Genomic DNA, 26,301 nt, shown 5'->3' on the forward strand with positions numbered 1-26,301 from the left:
GTTTGCTGTTTTTGTGTTGTTCAGTTGCTGTCTCATTGATTGTTCATCCAATAAGACCTAGAGGGTGATGATTTTGGCTAATCGTTTAAGCTAATGTTTCCATTGCTTCATTTGTAGAGGTAATTACAATTGTACCATCCACTGATATTCTATGCCTCAGTGAAAGCAATCCTGTGCTTGTTATAAAAGCTATATTCCTCAATGAACTGGAACTTTTGGTACCCTATCTTGCCTACATGTTTTCTGTCTTTATATATGGAGTTCATTGTATTTCATAATATCCAAATTGAGTAAAAAATACTTTTCTAAACATATTTTCCCTAACTAGTAAATTTTGGACTGCTCTTAAAGTTACTTTTTATAAAAAGAAAATATACAGTTTATCTGATAACCATATATGTAGTCTGCAAAACACAATGTTTACTTAAAGGAAGCCAAAACAAATTACTTCTTGTCCGTCTGCAAATTATCTCCACAAAGTTGATTTTCAGTTCTTTGGAATCACTTGATCTACTTTAAAGCAAATAAATTTTACAGACAAAAACACTTAAATATGGACACATTTTGATATTTAGAAAGAAAACAGTCATAGTTACTGCTTATACTCTAATATTGAGCTTAAATTGCATTTTATTTGACATTAAATATAAAATATCTTCTACCATATTTTTTTTCTTCATTTTTTTAAAGCCTTTTTCTGGTTTCTTCAAATCCATCCATGAAAGTAAAATCAAATAGGTTTGGCATAAGTTATATGTAAGTGTCCATATCTTATACCTATACAATTTTAATGCCTCATTCACACGGACATTTAATTCAAATTTAATTCGAATCGAATGCGGATTAAATTCGCAAATCACGTTCACACACTCTTCTTTTTTAATTCGAATTGATTTGAATTGGCTAATTTGAATTATCTAATTCGCATTAAAAATACGCTTTTGTGAATACGAATTAAAAGTTAGCGTCGTTTGGATAGTAAAGCGAAATTAAACTAATTTGAATTAGTTATTGCGAATCAAATTCGAATTAAATGCACGTGTGAACTCAGCATAACATAACATGCACAATTATTATAACTGTTAATTTAGAATTTTTGAGACATAGATTAATTGCAACGTATAGGTTCCTCAAAAATATAAACATTGCATATTAAAAGTTGATAGCAATATTTGTACCCTGTTGGCTGGTAGTCAGTATCATTGGACTAATACTCTAAGGATGTTTGTTAAGATAAGGCATGGAGTTTCAGAAGAGAAGATTAATATGTTAAAGATAAAGAATAGACAATGGATGTCTAGTGGTTCAATTAGTGTAAACTAGCCCATTGGTCCAAGTGAGGAATCTGAAAGGTTCAATTAGTGTAAACTAGCCCATTGGTCCAAGTGAGGAATCTGAAAGGTTCAATTAGTGTAAACTAGCCCATTGGTCCAAGTGAGGAATCTGAAAGGTTCAATTAGTGTAAACTAGCCCATTGGTCCAAGTGAGGAATCTGAAAGGTTCAATTAGTGTAAACTAGCCCATTGGTCCAAGTGAGGAATCTGAAAGGTTTTCACTTTTAAAAACAATCCTTGCCTTTTATTCTAATTTTCCTCAGATTTAGAGTAATATAACTTTAAATTGTAGAACCCAAACTAATCCTATTTGATGTCTTTGAATCTACTTTTCCTATCTATTTTCCCCAACATAGATGGAGTGAAACCTTTCAAACATCATAAAACAGAAGCAATTCAGCAGCATTTATCAATAATTTGATACCCAGGAACTGATAAAATAACACAATCCATAACTGGTAAATACTGATGGAAACAAGTCTATTGATCAAACGAAACTTTCCATTTAGTAATTTTATTGTATTGACCATTTTATATATCAACCACAATGTAACATTCTTGTCAATTTCAACAAACAAACCTAGCATTTAATTGTAGTTTTACATGAAACATTGTTAGTTTGGTACAGTAAATCAGTCATTGATTACAAATAAAAATTAATGTTGTAAAAGAAAGACTTTGTGTTAAATCTTTAGAAATAGTGTTGCAACATCTTGTTTAATTGTGGCTTGTTATCTGTTTTATCCATTTTTTAAAACATTTTCCATTAAAATGCTAATATCTTTGGATCATAAAACTTGAAAACAAAGCTGAACATTTCTAATGGTGGATAATATCAGTCTATTTTTGGGCTTGCCTAACAGAATACCATTTAAGGCATAACAGTTCATCATCTTTTATGGTATTTTTTTGCTTTTAACAAGGGAGCTAAACAACTAAAAATAAGAATGGACACATTCACCCTGACTAGATTCCCAGTTGTGGTTAAGTTTACTGGCTCTTTGTGGAAAACAATATGCCAATGTTTTAACAACTGTGTGTTGTCCTGTTGGGTTGCTGTTTTACTGACATACATGCATCATCTCTTTCTATTCACAAACCAATAACATAAGTAAATAAAATAAGTATATTTCCTTCAAATTTAATTGATTGTAAAAATCACTGTTTTTGATTGAAAATCATTGATCGCCTAAAAAGTGGATTTAAAATGGTGAAAATCTGCAGTTGTTTCAAACTGATGAACAATCTGACAATGGATCAATCTGCAGCCATGACAAAATTTACACATGGAATTAATTTGTGTAATCCATAAAACTTCTCCAATCTGACAAGCACAAACCATTTCATTAAATTGTATATTGCATGCATGTACTTCAAGAACACTTGAGTGTGAAGCCATGACAAGTAATGTCAATTTCATATGATGCAATCTGCCACTGCTGCAGGCAATCAAATTAGTTTTTCATAAAGTTTTTAATTTCTATAAAATTTTAATGAGAACATGAACTATACACTTAATTAACAAATGGCAAAAGTTCTACTGATCTTTAAATAAAACCCATAATATCAATTGATATATAAAAGCATGATGGAAGGAAGATAAACATGTCATGGAAACTACATAACTAGAGGCTCTAAAGAGCCTGTGTCGCTCACCTTGGTCTATGTGAATATTAAACAAAGGAAGCAGATGGATTCATGACAAAATTGTGTTTTGCTGATGGTGATGTGTTTGTACATCTTACTTTACTGAACATTCTTGCTACTTACAATTATCTCTATCTATAATGAACTTGGCCCAGTAGTTTCAGTGGAAAATGTTAGTTAAAATTTACAAATTTTATGAAAAATGTTAAAAATTGACTATAAAGGACAATTACTCCTTAGGGGTCAATTGACCATTTCCGTCATGTTGACTTATTTGTAAATCTTACTTTGCTTAACATTATTGATGTTTACAGTTTATTTCTATCTATAATAATATTCAAGATAATAACCAAAAACAGCAAAATTTCCTTAAAATTACCAATTCAGGGGCAGCAACCCAACAACAGGTTGTCAGATTCATCTGAAAATTTCAGGGCAGATAGATCTTGATCTGATAAACAATTTTACCCATGTCAGATTTGCTCTAAAGGCTGCGGTTTCAGAGTTATAAGCCAAAATCTACATTTCACCCCTATGTTCTATTTTTAGCCATGGCGGTCATCTTGGTTGGTTGGCCAGGTCACGGGACACAATTTTTAAACTAGATACCCCAATGATGATTGTGGCCAAGTTTGGTTTAATTTGGCACAGTAGTTTCATAGGAGAAGATTGTGTAAAAGATAACTAAGATTTACGAAAAATGGTTAAAAATTGACTATAAAGGGCAATAACTCCTAAAGAAATCAACAGACCATTTTGGTCTTGTTGACTTATTTGTAGATCTTACTTTGCTGAACATTTTTGCTGTTTACAGTTTATCTCTATCTATAATAATATTCAAGATAATAACCAAAAACAGCAAAATTTCCTTAAAATTACCAATTCAGGGGCAGCAACCTATCAATGGGTTGTCTGATTCATCTGAAAATTTCAGGGCAGATAGATCTTGACCTGATTAACAATTTTACCCTGTCAGATTTGCTCTAAATGCTTTGGTTTTTGAGTTATAAGCCAAAAACTGCATTTTACCCCTATGTTCTATTTTTAGCCATGGCGGCCATCTTGGTTGGTTGGCCTGGTCACCGGACACAATTTTTAAACTAGATACCCTAATAATGATTGTGGCCAAGTTTGGTAAAAATTGGCCCAGTAGTTTCAGAGAAGAAGATTTTTGTAAAAGCTAACGACGGACGACGGACGACGGACGCCAAGTGATGAGAAAAGCTCACTTGGCCCTTTGGGCCAGGTGAGCTAAATACTCAATTTATAAATTAAACAAACAAAAAGATTGCTGTTCTTCTTCTGAACAGCTGTATGTTGATGTAATAGCAAGCTTAAGACCCGACCTTAAAGTTAATATACTTCAATGAAGCTTGTAATATATGTCATAGGGACTAACTTATTTCTATTTTTATCAGTGACAGTTACAAATATAATATCAAAGGGACCTACTTTTTATTATAAACTGTTATAATATACACCTTTAGATAAATACATCTTCATAACAAACTATACGATCAGTGGTGAATCCAGAAATTTTCAAAAGTGGGGGCCCACTGACTGCCCCTGCCTCCCCCTTAATCCACCTCTGATGATTGGACGTCACTTAGAATATGAAAGAAACAATTACTGTAAATTGAGAAATTATTACGATGTTTTTATCATTGCAAAAATTGCGACAATAACTCGCATTTTGAAATTTTTTATATGAATTAAACAGGATTGTTCTCAAAATGTCAAAAATTTAAATCACATTGTGGTCCAAATTGACAAAATCCCAATAATTTCAGAATTTACAGTACTCAGCCATAAAATCAATATAAACAAATCAAACATAAGACACTGAGTCAAAGTCAGTAAATGATAAAGTATGGGACATGTGAGTTCCATGATGTTGCAAAAAAAGAAATTGTAATTCTAAAATAAGATGGCTGATTGCTTTGTGTCAATCAGTTTATTAGAATTGACTGTGATCAATGATTTTCCCCTTATTGTATATTAAAATATATGGATTTTTTAAACTTGGACTATGACTGAATTCAATTAGAATTGTTTTACATTTTGTCTATGCAGGACCTTTTATAGCTAAATCTATCCAGTACGGGTTTTGCTCAATGTTGAAGGCTATTCAGCAAACTTTACTTGCTAACATGATTATTTTAATCTGTGTTAGATAGTTGTCTCATTGACAATCACCATCTTATTTTTAAATGTCTCAATCTTTTTTGTATTCTTGTAACAAGCACACCTATCCAACATGTCCAATAAAGATATTTGGTCATATAAAATTTCACGCAAACAGTTATTTCTATCTATTAGTTTTAAAAGATAAATCAGTAAAAATATTGCCTGAGATGTTGGTCTCAATCATACCCAAACAAATAAAATATTGTGCAAAATGATGATTTGGTAAAATGTAACAAGGTTAAAATGCAAACGTACCTTTCTAGTCAAACCTGCTTAAGAAACCACCTGAATTTAGCAAAAAAACTGTGTTTTAAGACCATTACTTTTAGGTCCTTCTTAAGTGCATTTCAAATAGATTGAATCTGTATTAAAAGATCACCTGTCTTATGAGACAATTTTGAGCTCTCTTAGAAGTGGTCTCTTATAACAGGTTTCTCAATTATGTGGCTTCAACATTAAAAATTAATACATTACCACAGTTGTTTTTAAATACTTCACATATACATTTAACTTTAGCCAACATAACATTTTTACTGAAGAAAAGAATTTTAACTGATCAATGTTGTATTTGATAATAGAAACAAAACTTAAGTTACAAGCATGACTAAAAGTTTCACATTGCATGCTTTCAATTCATAAAACTATATAATCTCACTCACGTAAAATAGCATTAAGTATCTTCCTCAGATAGATAACATGAAACATGCATTTAAATCAACGTTTTATGCTTTATTGAATATCACCAATTATAATCAATTTAAACGTTGTACATGTAAAATAGCAAATAAGTATGGAATATGTTTCACCTACTTTCCAATATATTGTCATTTAAAATACATTGGGGTTAAGTTTATCTGTTTTAAATGATAAGGTATACATCTCAAATATTTCTTCATAGCAGCTTTACAATGAAAAACTTCTTCAGTCTATTGTATACAATGAGCATGCCAGTATGTTAAAATATTACTTGGTTTAAACAAGGATTTGTATAGTAAGATACAAATCCTTGGTTTAAAGTATGGATGGGCTAAAGGGAAGAAGTTTATACTCTATATAACACACAATCTAGCTTTGCTATATTGCTGATCTAAAATGGAACCTTTCAGTTTATGCCAAACAATAGGTAAAAGACGTAACTAAGATATTGCAATTGATATAAAAAAAAAGAAGATGTGGTATGATTGCCAATGAGAAAACTCTCCACAAGAGATCAAAATGACATAGCAATTAACAACTATAGGTCACCGTACGGCCTTCAACAATGAGCAAAGCCCATACCGCATAGTCAGCTATAAAAGGCCCAAAAATGACAATGTAAAACAATTCAAAAGAGAATATATATAGCTTGAACAAATTGTTGAAAACCTGTGACAGGTAGTTAAGAATCCTTGATTTCATTTCTTATAAAGTATATTGCTATGAAAAAGTCAGTACAACTAAAATAAGGGATTTTAATAAGGTGATTTGATATTTATTTGGCCTTCACTACTGAGCATTTAAGGGCAATAAAATTTGTACCAAACAATACTTTTTCTTATGAAAAATATATAAACAAAAATATGATTTCTCTTCATTTTTTTATCAGTAAATTTCACTTAACAATATTGCCAAATTGTTTACATAGTTGATAAACAAATCAACAGGATACTTGGGGAATTTTACAACTGTATGCCAACAATAACAGGACACTTAGGGAATTCACTGCTATGTACCAACAACAGAATTAATGAAGAACTATTCACATTTCTCTGGCAGTAGGATGATTACATGATTCCCCTAAAGATTTCATTGCTGGTCCACATTATGTAAATCAAACATAGTTAATAGGATGAATATCTCAATACCTTTCAATCAAAATATTGGTTTTCTCTTTTGAATTGCTTTATATTTTGACATATAGGCCAGTGAACTATAGGGTATGGGTTTTGCTCATTGTTGAAGGCCTTACCATGACCTGTACTGATTGATGATAAGTCTGGACAAACATTGTCATTTCGGGGCCTTTTATAGCTGCAGTATGGGCTTTGCTCATTGTTGAAGGGTCGCTCAGTGACCTATAGTTGTTAATTTCTACACCATTTTGGTCTCTTGTGGAAAGTTGTCTCATTGGCAATCATACCATATCTTTTTTTTTATATGATCTTTTTATTAATTTTTCAATTAGCTTTGTACTAGCTTTTAAAGACTGAATTCACTTACATCAGTACTAATTTGTGTCTGTTTTACTAAATGCAAGTTACTTTGAAGCTTCATACCAATCTATAGAGTTCAGACTTTTCCAATTGAGTATTATTGTTCTTTATTGTGCTGTTACACTACTGTACCAGATAAAAGGGAATGTTGAGCACTTACAAATATGTTGTTGTTTGATGATGTGGTTCATAAGTGATTCTTGTTTCTCGTTTTTTTTTATAAAGATTAGACCGTATAGCTTGCTGTTCCATGTGCGCCAAGGCTCCATGTTGAAGACCATACTTTGGCCTATAATAGTTTACTTTTCAAACTGTGACTTGGGTGGAGAGATGTCTCATTGGCATTCATACCACATCTTATATTGATTAACCCCACAACATTCTATAAGTGCCTGTTCCTAGTGTCAGTTTTTTTATAGCTGTCTATGGTTCACGTCTGTCATATTTGTGTTTAAATAAATGTTAAGGATAACTTAAGCTTACACTGAAACCACCAAATTACTTTGTTCATATATGTGGCTTATTCCTTAAGTGAATTAGGCTGCTGTTCTGTATATATATATATATCAGTTTAATATCCATAGATGTCCATAAAACTACTTTTCACATCATGTCATGCCTTTTATAGCCTACTAGAAGGTATGTGTTTGCTCATTATTGATGACCTTTCAGTGACCTATCATTGTTTACATCCACGTCATTTAGACTCCTGTGGATAGTTATCTCATTGGCAATCCAAACCAAATCTCCTTATTTTTATATTAAAAAGTATTGGGTTATTTTTCAGTTGATTTCTAAAATATCTTCAGGAAGGCAATAAAGACAATTGACAGACAGATGAACAATGATATGGAATAACAGATAGATTGATAGATAGATGCCACCTTTCCTATAATCCTCAGTCATACACGTGGTAGTGAGGGACAATAAGGGGTCCAACTTTGATTAACAAACATAAGTGTCAAAAGATGAATTGATTGATGGGTGTTTAACACCACTTTTCAACACTATTGAGCTATTTCTTGGCGGCTAGTTTTTATTGGTGGAGGAAGCCAGGGTTCCCAGAGAGAACCAATGACCTTTGGAACTGAAACTGACAATCATAGACAATTAGGATTGGAGTCCTTTGCACCTGCCGGAGAGGGATTTCTACTGGCAACCTCAGTGTTGTCTGGCTAGTGATATAGTAGTTCGACTACTTAAACTACTGGGCCACTGAGGATTTCTTGTAAATTCTCTATCAACATATACTTGTGTAAATTCTCATTACAACAGTGAAAATAATGGAACAATATATTGTAAGGATATCCAACTTAACTGCAGTAAACAGAAAACTTACAATATATATTTCAAATTTATTGTATGGAAATTTCTTACCTTAAACTTAGTTTCTATTGTAACATTTAATCTTTAACTGGACAAACTGGCAGTGCTGGAACTTTGTTGAACAATGCTTCACATGACTGTATCCAAATATCAATTCTACAAAGTAAAAGTTAGATCATATAAGGACACAGAAGACAAACATATCAGTTTGACTAAACCCAGTACCCACTTAAGACTCAGGTTTGTCCAAATGCAAGTGGGGGCTGGCTTTAGTCAGGCTACAAACATATTTAAGTAATGATGAAACTTTTGTTTGTGCTTTGCAAACAACATGTGAAAGTCAAGTATATCTCTCTAAAATCATCCGTCCTTTTTTTTTCATTTTTTTACACTGTTCATATTTTACACAGTCAATAGATACAACAAGAATAGTTTCATTATTTTAATTCTGATCGATATTTGTAAAATAACTTCATTCAATATCTAATTGTTTACATGAACTGAAGATTAGGCTGAAGGATAGTGATGGTAGCCTGAAGGTCTTGTCACTATATCATGATGCAGTTTTAGGAGTGATGAGAATTATTTTGTTTACAAATAGCTAATACCAATCCTATAACCTCTAGTTTAAAGCAAAAACAATTTGACTTTTAATATCATGAATTTCAATGTGCTGTATTTTTCTGTGTATATGCATTGCGTTTTTCTATAAAGTCAAATTAGTTTAGTATGCAATTGTATCATGGGGAAGATTTGTGTCATATAACAAAGTGAGTTATGAGTCCAAATAATTACCTCGTCAAAGAAAAAATATAATAGCCTTTCAAGATGTCATAATTATTTGGACTAACAAAGTCAGGTGAATCTATCCATGGCTTTGCATTTGACATTTGATTCCCATAATAGAAATACCTTGTACAATTTGTGTCCAGGTAAGAACATTTGTACAGTTAGACATAAGATGACCAAACTTGGTATGCAGTTGCATCATTGATTGGATGAGTATCATTCTGACCCTGACTTTGACCACTATGATTGTAATACCAAATTTAATTGGCATTTGCCCTTTTTTTTAACATTGTATGCTTTCAGTCATATTGGCATTGTTAATAATGGTGTATTGTTAGACATTTTTGCTGTTTACAGTTACTGTCTATCATTAATTTTTTTTTAATAATTATGAAGTTTTAGGGTAATCTTTGTCGCATGAGATAAAACGATATTTCTTGCTAGCATCCACAAAAATATCCATATTTCAGAATACTTGATTCTAACTATCAGTTCTGCATTTAGCCAACAGTAAAAAGAACGCAAACAGCGTAATTCTAATTTTTTAAATACTGTAAATTTCTGCACTTACTTACCTCAAATATTCAATAATATAGCTTTTTTAATGTTTAAATTCAATTTCACTCCTTTTGATAACAACATTAATAAAGTGGAAGCAATTTACTTGTCAAAGACATTCAGTCTATCAGAAATTTGTTTTTTTCTTTTTCTCAGGAAGTCAACAACAGCCGATACAAATTGGTTCAACATTGATTTTTTGGGGCAATACCTTCAGGAGACCAAATCAACGTTTATTTATATCGTTTTCAATTAAAATAATGTTCTTCTCTTGGAAGTAAATGGATATTATAAAGATAAAGAGAATGGACTGTAACTGATTGTTCAAGGACTGACAGTTATCGATAAGTATACTAGCGGATATTAAACATAGGATTTTATTTCCTCAATTTGGATGTCCCTGAAGCCACAAGAAAAAACACATCTCTCAGATTCAGAATTCTTACAGCAAAGATATAATTGTGTGAAATAAATATCGTCCCATAAAATTCTTTACTGACAACGCATTTCCGTTGCTAGGAAGTTTGAGCCATTTCTAACCATCATAGTTATGATGTAAATATATTTTTTGGGCAAAGAATTGTTCAGGAATCAATATTAGCTAGAATGCGAAGTAGTTTTATGGACATCTATGGATATTAAACTGATATATATATATACAGAACAGCAGCCTAATTCACTAGGAATAAGCCTAAGTAATTTGGTGGTTTAAAAAAAGCAAAGGAAACCAGTGTATATAAAATCTCTGTTAAAACATGTGCTGTTCTAATTATTAAACACCAGCATTTAATAATCAATCAGTCATGATATCTATTTTTGCTTATATCATGACGGTCAGTTTTTACCAATTATAGTCATTTCTTTGTGTCCTAACTCACATCCTCAGTGTTGACTAAGAAGTGATACGGTAGATGAAATACTTAGACCACTGAGGCCCCTAATTGATATCATAATACCTTTTTTGTTGGGTTGTTATCTCACTGACATTTACACCACATCTATATTCATGAAATATAAAACAATATTCACAATATCTAAATTAAACAAAGCCAAACCTTTTGAGATCACATGTTAACTTTCACTAATGACTGACAATATGGTCCGAACTGACAGAATCTAAGACTGATAAAACTTCAATCTACAAAGGAAAGTAATAAATGTTAAGCATGTCAAACAACAATAGCATAAATTAAATAATTATGTGGGATATAAATATCATGATATCTATAAATATAAAGGAAAATAAATAGACCTATCTACCTTATAGATTCCCTTTAATAGTTTGAACAGCACACTTTTTAACAGAGAGTGGGAGGATTAAATAAAAGTATAATAAACCATGTTTTAATTCATGCTATCTTTTCACCTTGAAAGTTACAGTTACAATGGAATCTTGTTCACCACTGTTCATTGTAAACCTTGAAATGACGTAAAAATTAGAATTTGTTGTTTACAGCAATACCATGCATACATTTACATAAAACTTTCTTTATCACTTTTTCTTTCCATATTAGAGCAAGAAAAATAGCTATTTTACATCACTATTTTTCAAATTCATTGTAGTCGACTGGAAAATTTACATTTTTTTTTAATTCAATCTTAAAAAAGAATAATTTGATGGATTCTGTTGAAATTTGAATTGAAGATTAAAGCCTATACTTTTGTGATTGCCCACCCACATAAAGCAATTCACAACATATTATCTAAATTTTGATTTCTGAATGAGCAAATATCTAAATTGATTTTAAATTTGTGCAATTTTTCTGCACATTGAAGGGGTAATTGAAACTGCAGAATAAAATAAATTTATAGGCTGATGACCTGATGCCAAAAAAACCTCACTTTACCCATTAGTTCTCCTTCCTATCTATCATGTATCTATTCATTAGTCATGTAACTGTGATAAAATTCCTCCCATTCATAAAAAAAAACTTTTCAACAACCCTCCAATTGCACAATATACCTATCTTGGATTTTTATATAATTTAGAAATATTTAAATGTACACACCACACAACATCTCAACTTTTTAACTTTTAAAATGTGTTAAAATTCTCTGAAGAGAAAATGATTTAAATTTGTTTCTAATTTAACTAAAAAGTTCTTTAATTACCTTAAAAATATTAAAAATATGGTATGCCTTAGGAGAAAAATCTTTATTAATAACTCCCATTACACTTGTCTCTATTTAAATCAACAGTAAAAAAAGGTTAAATAATCCATTACAGGAATGTTACTGATAGATTTTTATGAAAATTGAACTAGAGGCTCTAAAGAGCCTGTGTCACTCACCTTGGTCTTGTGTATTGTAAACAATGGACATGGATAAATTCATGACATAATTGTGTTTTGGTGATAGTGATGTGTTTGTAGATCTTACTTTACTGAACATTCTTGTTGCTACAATTATCTCTATCTATAATGAACTTGGCCCAGTAATTACAGTGGAAAATATTTTCTAAAAATTTACAAAAATTTATGAAAAATGTAAAAAATAAACTATAAAGGCCAATAACTCCTTAAGGGGTCAATTGACTATTTTGGTCATGTAAACTTATTTGTAGATCTTATTTTGCTGAACGTTATTGCTGTATACAGTTTATCTCTATCTATAATAATATTCAAGATAATAACAAAAAACGGCAAAATTTCCTTAAAATTACCAATTCAGGACAGTAACCCAACAACGGGTTGTCCGATCCATGTGAAAACATCAGGGCAGATAGATCTTGACCTGATAAACAATTAAACCCTGTCAGATTTTCTCTTAATGCTTCGGTTTTTGAGTTATAAGCCAAAAACTGCATTTTAACCCTATGTTCTATTATTAGCCGTGGCAGCCATTTTGGTTGATTGGCCAGGTCACGCCACACATTTTTTAAACAAGTTACCCCAATGATGATTGTGGCCAAGTTTAGTTTAATTTGGCCCAGTTGTTTCAGAGAAGAAGATTTTTGTGAAAGATTACTAAGATTTACGAAAAATGGTTAAAAATTGACTATAAAGGTCAATAACTCCTAAAGGGGTCAACTGACCATTTTGGTCATGTTGACTTATTTGTAAATCTTACTTTGCTGAACATTATTGCTGTTTACAGTTTATCTCTATCTATAATAATATTCAAGATAATAGCCAAAAACAGCAAAAATTTCCCAAAATTACCAGTTCAGGGGCAGCAACCCAAGAACGGAATGTCGGATTCATCTGAAAATTTGAGGGCAGATAGATAATGACCTGATAAATAATTTTACCCCATGTCAGATTTGCTCTAAATGCTTTGGTTTTTGCGTTATAAGCCAAAAACTGCATTTTACCCCTATGTTCTTTTTTTAGCCATGGCGGCCATCTTGGTTGGTTGGCCGGGTCACGCCACACATTTTTTAAACTAGATATCCCAAAGATGATTGTGGCCAAGTTTGGATTAATTTGGCCCAGTAGTTTCAGAGGAGAAGATTTTTGTAAAAGATTACTAAGATTTACGAAAAATGGTTAAAAATTGACAATAAAGGTCAATAACTCCTAAAGGGGTCAACTGACCATTTTGGTCATGTTGACTTATTTGTAAATCTTACTTTGCTGAACATTATTGCTGCTGACAGTTTATCTCTATCTATAATAATATTCAAGATAATAGCCAAAAACAGCAAAAATTCCCCAAAATTACCAGTTCAGGGGCAGCAACCCAATAACGGAATGTCGGATTCATCTGAAAATTTGAGGGCAGATAGATCTTGACCTGATAAACAATTTTACCCCATGTCAGATTTGCTCTAAATGCTTTGGTTTTTGAGTTATAAGCCAAAAACTGCATTTTACCCCTATGTTCTATTTTTAGCCATGGCGGCCATCTTGGTTGGTTGGCCGGGTTGCGCCACACATTTTTTAAACTAGATACCCCAATGATGATTGTGGCCAAGTTTGGTTTAATTTGGCCCAGTAGTTTCAGAGGAGAAGATTTTTGTAAAAGTTAACGACGACGGACGACGACGACGACGGACGACGGACGCCAAGTCTTCGGGCCAGGTGAGCTAAAAATCATATTTTGCACATTTATAGCTATTTTACAAAAATGATGATTACGTAACTTTGTTATTCATATTATAAAGCTATAAAAGTATATTAATAATATAATTAATAATTCATACATAAGATATAAACAGGTTTTAAATGCAGCAGATTTTGTCAAGTCTGGGTCTATATCATTTAGTCTAGCATTTATTTTGGAGGATCAAAACTACCAGAATGAAAATAAGTAAATGAGAAAACTAAATCATACAGAATGACCAGAGTCTTAATAACAATGATGCATAAAAAAATTGAAATATAGGTGACATAAGACAAAAAAAACCATATTGTATAGTCTGACAGTTATTATAGGCACTAACATGACACAACATGCACAATGTAAAAAAAATTCAAGAAAAATAATGCCATGTTTCACATTTTTCATGTTGGGGCTAAGTTTTATACACTGTAGCTGATTATACATGTTATACAGTATGGAATTTTTGTCATTGTTGAAGGCTGTACATTTGCCCAAAATTGCTTACCATCACTTCATTAGAATGTTGGTGAATAGTTACCTTATTGGCAATCATACCACATCTCCTTATTTATTACCATAAACCAAAACTTAAACCTGATACAAGACAAACAAACAGATTGACTAACAGACGAACAGACAGATGCACAGACTGGAAAATATAATATCCACAGATCAGCCATTATAAAAGAACTACTAAAATGTATGTGAGATCTATCACTATCAAAAGTGAGAAATTTCATTACCATTCTAAAAGTGGAGTATTTTGATTTAAATTCCATGGTTAATTTCATAGAAAATGAAAGTATCTTAGAATTATCACTATCAGTCAGTGTCAAATCCATCCAATACATTTGAAATGGAGAATTGATAGTCACAACTTAACTTAAAACTTCATTTTCTTTTATTGAACAAGCTGTAAATTTACTATCAAATTAACTAAACATCTTTTATTGCAAACATAACATGCTAAACATTTAGATTGAACACTTCTGCAATAACTCAGTAGGCAGTTGTAAATGACTATAGGAATACAGAATACATACAAACTAAATTACTAAAGAATCAAATCAGACAAGTTTACACTTGTTACTAGCCGTACATTAAAAATTATACAACAGCTAAGTTTACTCCTACCGCTTGACATACATTCAGAAATGTATAAATGGACTCAATATAGAATTAAGAAGATTATGTGTTGAAGACAGTACTATGACTGTACTTTGACCTTAATGGTTTACTTTTACAAATTATAACTTGCGTGAAGAGTTGTCTCATTTGCACTCAAACCACATCTTCTTATGTATAATCATTCTAGGTTTGATTGTCAATGTGACAAATCCCCACCAAAGACCAAATGTCCGTCACATAGAAGTTAACAACTTAAGGTCACCATACGACCTTCAAAAATTAGCAAAAGTCATACTGCATACATTGTAGTCAGCTTGAACTAGCTGAACTAGTATATATTTGTTTAGGGGCCAGTTGAAGGACGCCTCCGGGTGTGGGAATTTCACGCTACATTGAAGACCTGTAAGTGATCTTCTGCTGTTGTTTTTTGTTTTTTGTTTTTTTTTCTATGGTTGGGTTGTTGTCTCTTTGGCACATTCCCCATTTCCATTCTCAATTTTAGCTAAATAGGACAGAAATGATTAAGACAAATGTAAAACATTTCAAACAAGAAAACTTACGGTCAGATTTACGTAACGTACAAAATAATAAATGAAAAAGAATTAGATATGCAGTATATCAATAGATATAAACAATTCAACAAAGTTTCATAAAAGTTGGTCTAAGCTTGTTTTAGTAATTGTCCGAAGTGTGGACGACGGACAGACAGACCGACGGACAGATGGACAGACAAACAACGGTATACCATAATACGTCCCGTCTTAGATGCGCATAAAAAATTGTAAAGAAATATTACAGAGAGTTAGAGACTATCATGACTATCAAACCTATGATGATGCATGAAAAATAGCTGGGCTACATTTGTACATTAGTATCTTCGTTGAATTTCAGCAAGGAAGTTGTATGTGAATGAGAACAAGAATGTATCCACATAAAACAGGGGTATAAAAACAATTTTACAATATAAATAACTAAGTCCAATTGAAAACAGTAAGTTCACATTAATTAGTATTGTACATCATTATTCCTTATTCAAAAAGAGTTTGTCATTTAAAGTGCAGATTTAGAAAATTGCTGTAAGTTGGCATCAAATTAAGATCTCAAAAATATTCTTTCTCAGCTACTTTAAATACTTTTATATAGTGAAACAAAGTTACTACAATGTATGCATAGCATTCAAAACCTCCAGGGACATAACAGATATTTAACTGGCACATGTACATATTATCAACATGTATATATGGATATATTGAACGTGTTGAAGGATAGCAAATATTATGGTATCTGACAAACATCCCTACTTTCACTATTACATGATGATAACAGAGATCATTTGTAAAGTCAAAGCGTAATTATAAGCCTTTCCCTGGTCTAAAATGTGTCTATTCAAAACAATAAAGCCAACTAAAAGTATATGTGGGGTTCAATTTACCGGACCTACCCAAGAACTTTTAATTTATTTCTCAAAAATAAACTTTTAAACAATCAAATTTTGTCAATATCATGAATATAGTCACTAGTTAAAAGCATATAGAGGTTCTTCTTCAGTATCTAAATATAATGGTAGTAGAAGTAAAAAAGTGTTTGAAATTCCATATTATATATAGAATTATCTATCACTGAACTGTGAAATACAACCACCAAATGCAAAAATATATTTAGTTTTTGTGATGGAAGTTACAGTTATATGAAGATTATGTATGCTCTTCCATCAAAATCTTTCCCACTTTGCATAAACTAAACGACATGACAGCCCAATCTATATAACAGAATAAAATCTTGAATACTGATGTAGAAAATGTCATCAAGTTTCAAGTCCAACTGGCAGATAAGAACAAAACCCATACAAAAATATGTCTTTCAGATTCAAATTCAATTGATTATCTGCCATTGGCACTAAACAATCTGCCTATCACAAGATTAAAAGACATTTTAGACATCCATACTAAGTGTCTGATGGGTTTCTTTCACTCTAATGAGGCATGTTTATTGCATCAGTTTTAAACAATCTTAGCTTTTCTAGAAGAATCAATATTGAGATAAGATTGATTGATTATTTAAAGTAACAAGATCATCCAAACTGTAACTAAGATCTATACAATTAGTTCTAATTGAACAATTCCAATCTATGAAAGTGATGGTAAGCTTTTAAGTTCCAAGGGAAATAACTCTAATTAATACTGGGTATTTTGAGACAGATTTTTCTACAACATTTTCTAATACAAAAAGGATAGAACATTTTCAATAGAATGTACTGTGCCGCACACAACAATATCTATACAAAATGCATTGTATGGAAAGTGTTATGAACCACTCAAACATTATGATACCAAATTATAAAGCATGAAATTTGTAAAAAATTTCAAGCACAAGAAATTTTGCAAATTCCATTTATATAATTAAAAATAATTCCAAGTTTAAATAATAGCCTGTTAAATAATAAAGAACTTATAAAAGACCTTTGGAGCACACTCACATACTCCACAACCCACAAATGTCACTGGGCAAACTAAATCTCACCAGATTCCTAAGTTCAAAGACTAAATAACTTCTACAAAAGTCAATTGATGGACATTTCTTGTTGATATGCACATCTGCATACTATATATCCTTACTTTCTACAAAATTTATTGAAATTTGTTGTGTGGTCATATATATATTTAGGCCAAATTAAATTTTATGTTCAAAAGGACATACTCATTGTTACTCTTAAAAAAAAAGACTAGTTATATTTCCCGCAGTTCAGATAATCATGTTAAAAATAGTTTTTATTATACTTCAAGTTCAATGTATTTTGTGTTTTTTGTTGATATCTATACAAAATATTACCAAAAAAATTAGAAAGGTTATATATACTGTGGATTCATTTACATTTGTTGGACACAAATTTTCATGGATTTTTGTGGTTACAGGCCAGGAGAACCACGAATTCAAACGTTCAACAAATTACAAATTGCAGACTTTGCCAAAACCAGGAAATTATATACATGTAGCCACTAATATGCAAGTTTTCCTAAAACCACGAAAAATTGGTAGCTACAAAAATAAATGAATCCACAGTTTATCATGCATACATTTAGTATATATGCATTACAATGTTTTTACTCCTTCTGAGTCGGACACTAGGTAAATAAACCTTACACAATAACTAAAACAACCACATGCATCAAAGTAACTTTCAGTGTGAAAAAGATGGAAAAGTAGGTCATTTACTGAAAGTATCTGAGATAGTACCGATATGATCTCAATGTTTCATCTCGTAGAGAATATTACCAGTATAATTACATCTTATAAAAGAATGACAGATTTTGATTGGTTGGTAGCCAGTGTATATTTTGCATACATGTATTTGCATATTCTAACATTTTTTCCTCATTTTAAACGAATTTGCTGGCTTTTCACCAGTGACCACTGCCGGTGAATATGCCTCAAATACCATGGTATTTGCCATTTTGGATATTCCTTTTTTACCCTCGCGAGCATATTCCAGCCATTTTTTTCGGATATGACGTTACATTAAGAAAGTGGAGCTAACGCGTTTTAGTGCATGTATAATTCCAGCAGTTCTATGATAATATCCACTTATTAATCCTCAAAATTATGCATAAACAAAAAACATGTACATAGTTTCAATCCAGAACGAATCGATGTAATTAAACAGATATATCATGTTATGGAGGGGTATTTGCGAAAAATACCAGTCTTGGGACAGAATTTCCCTCGCCTGGCGGCTTGGGAAATTTCACAGTCCCTCGACTGGTATTTTTCACAAATACCCCTCCATAACATGAGATATCTGTTCATAAATACTTGTACATGTACATGGATAGCAATTAAATTGAATTCTGAGGAAGAACCAAAGTGATTGAGGTGTAGTACAGAATTTTGGTATAAGTTTATACACTTAGAAGTTCTTGGCATATAAATGTTGAAAACATGCTGCATAGCCCAATATTTTGACCTTTGAAAAAATCAGCTTTCCATTATCATGATTATATGATGTATTTTTTTACTAAACTTCATAGCAAAAGTGGTACAGTTACAGGCATAAAAGGAGTTCCTATGGGAAATTGCATTGTCTATATTTATAGGACTGCTTTGACATGTATCTTCATTATTTGAACTCTGGAGGATAGCTGTCTCATTGGTAATCTCTTTATTTATAGAAATGAGGATTTTAAAACATTTATTGTGCCCAGAGAATCAGTTAACTGCAGTGCATATTAAATACCAAGGTCTATAAGTTCTGATGAGAGATTTGACATTTTTGGCATTTATCTAAAGATGATTATTTCATGAAATATTATAGAGGATCAGAATGCAAAGAAGGGAGTAAAAAAGAAAAATCAAGAACATGTCATATAAGATTAATTTAAAAGCAAACAAAACAGTTTATGGTTAGATCAACCAGGATAAATGTCAGCAATATGAGTTGGTATGACAACTGTCATAGACATATATATACAAAGACAATGATGTAACACTAGATTGACTTGATGAGGTTTACAAAACAAGAATATCATAAGATTCCTGAATTGCTCACCTTAAAGTTACAGCAGTTTTAATGTTTTACCTTTATTGCATTCAGTTATAATGTAATGTAATTGTTATAGATCTTGTGCATATTTTGCTGATAATTTCACAGTATCAGCACAGATTGCACCTAATGACCTATCTGTTATAGTGTTCATGATAAATGGCAAGAACCCAAAATTGTTATTCAAAAATAAAAACAAGAGGCTGTCACAACGACAGCAAACTGGATTAATTAACATTTATTTGTGTCCTGCCAATATCACAAGAACCATAACTGATGAACAGTGAAAGTGAAAATCGTCAATATCAAATTTGACATCAATTTTGTCATCAGTATCAACATACAAATGTATTAAAATTTGAAAAGCTTAGGTTGAATGGTTCATGAGTAAATGCAACAACATGAATGGAAACGCCATTTTTCGATCTTTCAAGAACCATAACTGATGAACGGTAAAAGTCAAAATCAACATTATCGAACTTGACCTCCATTTTGTCATTAGTGACAACATATTAAAATTTGGGAAGCTTTGGTTAAACAGTTCATGCGTAAATGAACAGACACGACTGGAAATGCCATTTTTCAATCTTTCAAGAACCATAACTCCTGAACGGTAAAAGTCAAAATCGTCATTAATGAACTTGATCTTCATTTTGTTGTCAGTAAAAACATATTAAAATTTTAAAAGCTTTGGTTGAACGGTTCATGAGTAAATGCACGGACAACATTTGGTTGCCGCCCGCCTGACCAACCGCCCGACTGCCCAACGTACATCCATGACATCCCCAAATCAATAACCGACATTTTTGTCACAAAAATCCAGTTAATTATCATTGAAGAGCAAGAAGTCTAGATCCTTTTGGAGTAATTCGAATGATTTAGCAAAATTTATATCAGCATGTGAATGTAGATCTTCTGTTTCTGGCATATTGTTTTTTTTTGTATAACCTGTATCATGTGTTGCTTGCTGTTTTATCTACTTTTTCATAGTTCTCGAGATAAGTGGGAAAGACAAGAAAATAATTTAAAAAAAATTGTCATTGTTGAATCATTACTCATTAATTAAGGAGTCATCCTAATTATATTTATGGTTTTGGTAACATTTTTTGTTTTACATAATGTATATTGCTGATAGTATTTGCTTTATCAAATTTTTATCTAGATGTGTTATAGTTCTTAAAATAATTGACAGAAACATGAAAATTCAACTAACAAAATCAAGGACTACACTTATAAATCTAAAGTTTTCAGTCATATTGGGTTGAGATCTCACAAACATGTTTAACCCTGCCGCATTTTTGCGCCTGTCCCAAGTCAGGAGCCTCTGGCCTTTGTTAGTCTTGTATTATTTTAATTTTAGTTTCTTGTGTACAATTTGGAAATTAGTATGGTGTTCATTATCACTGGACTAGTATATATTTGTTTAGGGGCCAGCTGAAGGACGCCTCCGGGTGCGGGAATTTCTCGCTACATTGAAGACCTGTTGGTGACCCTCTGCTGTTGTTTTTTTATTTGGTCGGGTTGTTGTCTCTTTGACACATTCCCCATTTCCATTCTCAATTTTATATTGGCATTTTTTGAGATCTTGTTCAGAGTTCGTAAAAATCGTTGGTCCTCATGGTCCTGTCTGTCAAAATGAGGCACGGACCAGTATTTTGAAGGCTAGTGCCGGTCCTGATGACCAATGAAGATATGGCCATTGTAGTGCAAGTTTCGGTTCCAATAAGTGATTACATCGGTTATTAGATGTACCCGCTGTCAATTTCCGGTACTGTTTAACTGATTTATTATAAACAATTTAAACCAAGGCGATCTATACATGGCCTACTAAACATGTTCATGGAGCCATCCCTGGCAAACAATCGGCAATCGAACCCTACAATGGAGCAAACAAATAATGAAACGACCAAGAAAGTGATTCAGATGATGTAATGGATAGTGAAGATGACTCTAAACAAGAACAATCAGAAGACCAGAACTGGTCCTTCATTGTTAATTTGCCTGTGGGTGCGAAGAATAAAACTGTTAATAATAAAGTTATTTTTTGATAAACTATTGTTCTTAATTTTATTTCAGGATAAAATTGACAGATTTTGTAGGACTGGCAAATAATCATGCTTTGTTGGTCATGACAGGTCAAAAAAAGTTTTCATGAACTCTGCTTGTTTCGCCATGATAGCTGATCATTTCTGCATTCAACAGTTTATACTGTTTAAAGATAGATTTGGAGTTAATAGACAAAAACTTGAATATAAGCCAAAATTATATCAATTCAGGGCAATAACTTCGATCATTTGTCGATAGAAGTCATCAAATAATTTTGATACAAACTGGAAAAAGGTAGATCTTGGCATTCTTAGTATTTTTTCACCCTACATGTATGTCATATTCTCTCTCTCTACTATAGTTTTTAAGATACATGTGACTGTCTATAAACGTGATAAAACAATTAATGCATTTTAACTTCATGCTCAAATTTGTTGACAGAACAAAGAAAAAGAACCACAAACTATCCTTGTTTTATGAATTATTTTCCCCAAGTTTGGTTGAAAAATATATACATGTAGCTTCAGTAGAGGAGAATGAAGATCATCAAAAATATTAACCAATACCATGAATACACCTTATCGCTATTTCCTGGCTGACTCGGCCGCTTGAACTTTTGATGTCAAAAACAATCACCTTTCCATTGTGGCGTCAGATATTTTGTATTATGACGTCAAAATTTTACGGGCAACTGTGTGATATCAAGTAATGGCGGACAAATAGCGATAAGGTGTATACATGTACATTGTAGATGACAATGTTGCGGGATGCAAAGTGATGGCAATATCTCTCTAGTCCTTATGTTATTATTGAAGTGTTGATTTTGAAACTTAAATATATTCTGAAGATTTATTCTAAAAGGTTTCCAAATTTTTAAGTCTTTAATGTAAAATGGCAGAAAATTTGAGAAATTATAAATAGTACCGTTTTTCCTGCAGCCGGCACCTTTCTATTTATAAGGCTGGATAGTTTTGTCACTTTGTTATATAAAAATGAGAGCATCTTCTTCTAATCAACATTTGTATTTCTAATCTTGTTTTTTTATGAGAATGCTATGTGTGTAAATACCTGACTGTGCTCATTTCTGATCTTTACAAAAATATTCTTCTGCAAATCTAAATGATGTAGAATAAGAGGCGCGCATTTCCAACGCGAGTAATTATAGTTTATGAGTCAAGTTCCTAAAAGATATGTGTTCATTACGGATCTTTTACACTCGATGACATAATTATATGTCGGGCCTTTTATGATCTTTTATGTCTCTGTTAGGGCTAAACATTTTAAAAAGATACTGAAATGCAGACCAGAAACTTGTAGCAAAGACTTTAGGGAAACTTCGCAAAAAAATCAAAAATTGATATTATGTCCATTCTGTATAAAAATTCTCAAATTTATGGATATTAAAGTTTTATTCCGCTAGATAAGAGATCACCATCGATTTTAAATTTTGAGTATCAATTCTCTGCGTTCCGCCATTTTGTCATCTTCTACGATTTATAATCACGATATGTCTATAAACCACAAAGGACCAAAACTACAGTAACCGATGTAGTCGTAATTGCGTGTCGATATCTTGTCAATCGTACGGTTGTTTTATCTGACTAACTAACTTGATACGGAAAATGTTCTTATTTTTTTAGCGAGGGTTGCTAAGGATATCTTGATTTCGGGAACTTTCCGCAGCTTCCATTTCATGGAGCTCTTCTTCGGTATACCCTGGCTCTAGTGCGTACCCAAATTGACCATACTCGTCAAAAGCTACCTCTCTTGACGGACTGGGACCACTGTTAGTACTATCATTCTCCGAACAAGACATTTTTAGTTATGATTTAATTTTTTGGACCATATATACACTGTCCTATAGAAACAAGCACGCACAAATCATAAGAGAAAATATGTGAATAAGTTAATTGAATTATCAAAGTCAATATCCTTTGGTCTCGAATGCATGTTAACTAATTAATGTGTTTTTATAGGCTAGCTCAAATCCTCATCCAAATAATATAATCTATATGTAATAATCGTTTCCTACCACACCGAGATTAAATGCAAATCGGTAGACATATTTTAGGTACTAATTAAGTAATTAAATGAACAATAGATAACAATAATTAATCATTAATGTGCAAAGATTTAAAAACAATTTTTTTTTTCTTTATTCGTACATATTATTCCGATTCGGTAGAGATATCTTCAGATAGTTTCAGATATTAATTAATACATGGGTTTCAAAAGTCTAAATGTAAGTGTCTCGTACATTTTTTGGCCTGATAAAGACAATCAAAATGCTTTGGTAAATCTATTTCTAATTTCTAAGTTCCCCTTTTTATGAGACATAAATCAAGGACAAGAGGTGTATATCATTTCATTCTGACACATGAATTAAGTTTCCCGTCTTTAACCGAAAATTGTTTATTTCTTAGTAAATTAATTTATTTGAATTCAAATAAATAATAGCACCAAATATAATTAAATAATTCCACGGCGATCTATTTACATTTGTCATCAACTTGAATATGTAGTTTAAATGTGTGTATTAAATTCTCCCTTGTTTAATAACCCACTAATCCCAATAGACAGTCACACCTGGCAAGGTGTGCCCTAGAGGCGTGGTTAAATACCGAAGTGCAAATAACAATTAACCTTTCAACAAGCCATCTACGAGTATTGCCACAGAACCGTGAATACACACATCGTATAAACCTAGTCATAGCAGAGACAGTAAAAGGTCAATAAGAGTACACTAACATATTGTCTTTACAGATTATTGTACTTTAATTTGTTCACCTTATCAGTCCGAAATGCATTAATCAAAAATAAATTTACTTTTTTGTGTTGTCTAAAAAATTAATTCGGATATATACGTTTAACATAGAAAATTTATCTCATGAATATGTACATTGGATGTCTGTGCGTTTTATCTTCTTATTATCGGCTGGTTATTAGATAAAGCATAAGTCATCGGCGCGCTTACGATTACGTTAAAATATCATTAAAAACCAAGACTTTTATTGATTGTATTTTAAATCCCGGCATGCAAAAACCAGGAGAAAACGTCACGACCTACAGGAAGTTGTTAATATTTTTTCATTAATTATTGAATTTCTCCTTTATTGCTGCACATATAGCGATAAAACTTTGTGAATATATATATTATGTCATAATGAACATATTTAAACCATAAGTAAAAAATCGCGAATTTTCCCTTTAACGGTTAGTAAAGACTGTAACATTATAAACTAGCATATTAATCATGACTTAAAACTCCCTAAGCTTTTCTTTTTTATGAATTGCTGATGAATTTATTCTTCTTACAATTTCTCTCTATAAATTCTTCTCTTTTTTTTTTTAACTAAAACTCGAAAAGAGTTTAAAAAAATCGTCAACCGAGGACAATAACTCATATAAGCTAAGAAAACTGACGAATTCATTTACATTTATGCTGGCTTTTTCTTTTCAAAGTCTGCTGATCTTGATTTGCTAATCATTCAAAGTTTGCTTTTTAAAGAACGTATCTATCTTAGTATAACCGAGACGTATAGTTTTCAAAATCGGATAGACAAGATCACTCATATAAAGAGTTGACCAAATTGAAATGTCATCAATATAAAATCATTCAACACTTCATTTTATTTGTAGAGTTTTCCTAATGAGGGGTGGTAGGAGGGGTCATGACCCCAGGAAATCCCGCGCTTAAAAACGCGAAATCCCGAGGTCCCGAATTTAAATAAACCTAAATCTCGACATCCCGAAATTCGAAAAAAAACAATTCCCGGATCCCGAAAGGGTTAATTCCGAAATCCCAAGCTTAAAAACACCGATCCCGGAGTCCTGATAAATGTCCTATCCCCCTCCCTAATGATATTTTTTTGCGTTTTTAAAGTTTCTGTCTATGATTTTATTGTTTCCAAGATAAAAGACAGTAACGCAAACATATACGATAAACTTGAACTGTCTAACAACCCTTACAAGGGGTCATCTGACAGTTTTGATGTAAACCAGGAACATTTATATTGATATACTGTTCCCATTGTAAACATATCAAAGGCAGATCTTATTATTGTAAAATTGGGAATGGAAATGGGGAATGTGTCAAAGAGACAACCACCCTACCAAGAACTGTGTAGTACATTTTATTCCGTTCATACTTTTTTAAAAAAAATTTACGGTTTTCAAGATTACAGACAAATCTTGATTTTCCTCCCATGTTTTATTTTAGCCAAGTCTTTTGGTTATTAAAAAGGCAGGGTTATCGAATGCATTTTTCAAACTACACACCCAAATGATAGTTGTGGCTAAGTTTAGTTGAATTTGGCTTAGGAGTTTCAGAGGAGATCATCTTAAATAAAGGCAACAGTAGTATACCGCTGTTGGAAATTCATATATTGATTGATAAAAATCAAATCCGGGTTACAAACTAAAATTGAGAGAAACACATCAAATATAAGAGCTCCAACTACGACACAACAGAAACACAACACTAAAAAGTAACACACACAGAAACGAACTATAA

The 26,301-nt window shown here is 31.9% G+C and overlaps 1 protein-coding gene across 10 annotated transcripts in view; it reads right to left on the reverse strand.

The window, feature by feature from the left end:
- The window catches only part of LOC139520651 (complexin-like), an 89,945-nt gene extending 67,028 nt beyond the window's left edge, over nt 1-22,917 (reverse strand). For 4 of the 10 annotated variants that reach the window (XM_071313486.1, XM_071313485.1, XM_071313493.1 and 1 more), the window contains exons 1-3: nt 22,857-22,910; nt 11,089-11,171; nt 8,738-8,842 (exon numbers count right to left, since the gene is read on the reverse strand). The gene's annotated coding sequence lies outside the window, so the exon portion shown is untranslated. Of the gene's footprint in view, nt 1-5,827; nt 5,881-8,737; nt 8,843-11,088; nt 11,172-22,856 lie in introns of those variants that run through there. The other 6 variants (XM_071313497.1, XM_071313496.1, XM_071313504.1 and 3 more) reach the window with 5 other exon arrangements.
- Between the last annotated feature and the right edge of the window lie 3,384 nt (nt 22,918-26,301).

This window comes from Mytilus edulis, chromosome 4 (assembly GCF_963676685.1).
Source record: "Mytilus edulis chromosome 4, xbMytEdul2.2, whole genome shotgun sequence".
Lineage (NCBI taxonomy): Eukaryota > Metazoa > Mollusca > Bivalvia > Mytilida > Mytilidae > Mytilus > Mytilus edulis.